Below are 2,234 nucleotides of genomic sequence, written 5' to 3' on the forward strand. Positions count from 1 at the left end.
TGGCTGGACTGCTAGTCGAATGGTTGGTGGTTCAAATCCCATTTTAGTTGATATTAAATATTGATGTTTCAATAAAATGTTGAATTTTACTTTTGCAAACAAGCTGTAAGAAATTCCTACTTTTCTTTGATTTGTACTTTGCGTTTGTCCTTTCCTATTTGACTTTGTCCTTTCCTTGATTGTGTAAGCGGAAGAGTTCTTTCCGGAGCAGTGTCGAGTATGAAGTTGTGAGGGGAAGAGTCCTTTCCGGAGCCCGAGACAGATATTTTTAGTAAGACGAGCATTTTATGTAGATGGACGTTTATTTATTTACGTTACTTTATAACATGCGGCAAAACGAAATAATGACGGAGTAGAGTCTGCGTCTCGAGGTTTGGAGATGGTGCTTTAGTCGGAGTAGAGTCTGCGTCTCGAGGTTTGGAGATGGTGCTGTAGTCGGAGTAGAGTCTGCGTCTCGAGGTTTGGAGATGGTGCTTTAGTCTGAGTAGAGTCTGCGTCTCGAGGTTTGGAGATGGTGCTTTAGTCGGAGTAGAGTCTGCGTCTCGAGGTTTGGAGATGGTGCTTTAGTCGGAGTAGAGTCTGCGTCTCGAGGTTTGGAGATGGTGCCTTAGTCGGAGTAGAGTCTGCGTCTCGAGGTTTGGAGATGGTGCTTTAGTCGGAGTTGAGTCTGCGTCTCGAGATTTGAAGATGTTGCTGTAACTCAAATATAGCCGGCTGAAAAACAAATCGGATAATCGTCAAGCTATTGAAGATTGAATATGCAAAATGTAAGGATGGGTGTAGTTTAATATAATTACCTTATCTTAATGTAAAGATACCGAAACAGCAAAATGTGGGTTGATGCGGTTCCCAATGCAGCAGCAGCAGCAGACTAGTTAGGACGTTGCGACAAACGAGTTGTGTACATGTAGTTGTCAGTAGTAGCGAACTGGTTTCGGTTTAACCCTAAAAAGACACAATATTCATAATGTATGAATGTGCGCGAAATAGAACATCGGAAATCAGCGACAACAGCAACTCGTCTTCATCAGCAAATTAGCCGTCATCTGTTTGTAGTTGAAATCAGACATCAACAGCAGCAGCAGCAGTATCGGGATCTCCACCGCAATCATCAGCATCAACAGCCGCCAGTCTCATCTTGCGTTCTCAATCGCTAGGCGTCACAAATTCCTTCACGTTCCAGTCTCTCCTAACATCATCAGCCGCTTATCAGTAGGTTGTTTGCTTAAAGCCACACGTTCTTCACGCCTTGTTGCAGAGCTCTTATAGGTCGACCTTCATCACTGGACATCGGTTCTCGGACTGGCGCCGGGCGGCTCGAACCGCGCTTCTAATACCTACGTCAACCAATCAACGACGGTGCAGCATCGATGCGACCGGAATGGGTCAATCAGAAAGCTCGATCGCGCATTCCTGTGACAGACCCGAGTCCGTGACGCTAATCCGAAAGAACTATTCAATTCGTGCCAAACATTTTCAATGGGGCTTACAGGTCATCGAGTTTAATTCGACTATTCATAGAGGCACATATTGTTTAAGATAGAAATATCGAATGCTACGATTTTTGCCTAAAATTGTAAGCTGAAATTTTATCTAAACTATCCAACAAACTTTAGTGTAGATTTCCCTTCTATTTACGTCTGGTTTTGAACTATAATACCGGCTCAATTTTACTATTTTCGAGTTTTGCTTTAGGATATCGAAGTTTGCTTAAGGGTTTGTGCAGTGACGCGGCACTATTGTGTAGTAGAGCGTATGGCAGGTCTCCAGTGAGTGATTCTCTATTGGATAGAGTCGTTTTCAATCCGAATTTATACACAAGTTCACCAGACATCGCCGCGTACACTTCTTTAACCGAAATCTGGTGAAGTTAAAAAAATTATCAAAGTTTTATCATCAGTTGAGAAAGAACTGTGATTGATCACCGCGTGCGCTGCTTGTACCGAATAGTCGCTTGGATTTCTTCAGTTCGAGGAATTGAATAAATATAAAAAAATTTCCCAAACCCTCACCACTAAACTTAAAATAACAAACTAATATTGTAAAAAAGTCGAAGGTCCCTGGGGGAATTACTCCGCAGCCTGGACCGGTATTGTGGGATAAATAAATAATTCAGCCAGAAACGACTGAATTAAACATAATTTACCCCACACCAGTTATTTTGTAGGACTCACGCATTAGCAACCTCATTCCAGGGAGGACAGTACTCTCGACTCGCCCGCTTACCGGAGATC

The 2,234-nt window shown here is 42.9% G+C and overlaps 1 long non-coding RNA gene across 1 annotated transcript; it reads right to left on the bottom strand.

Annotated features, from left to right (window-relative positions):
* Positions 1-283: 283 nt before the first annotated feature.
* Positions 284-1,294, bottom strand: LOC141911060 (uncharacterized). The gene is made up of 2 exons (XR_012619963.1): positions 798-1,294; positions 284-714 (listed from the first exon to the last, which is right to left on the bottom strand). It is a non-coding gene; the product is annotated as an uncharacterized LOC141911060 (long non-coding RNA).
* Between the last annotated feature and the right edge of the window lie 940 nt (positions 1,295-2,234).

Source organism: Tubulanus polymorphus, chromosome 9 (genome assembly GCF_964204645.1).
Source record: "Tubulanus polymorphus chromosome 9, tnTubPoly1.2, whole genome shotgun sequence".
NCBI lineage: Eukaryota > Metazoa > Nemertea > Palaeonemertea > Tubulaniformes > Tubulanidae > Tubulanus > Tubulanus polymorphus.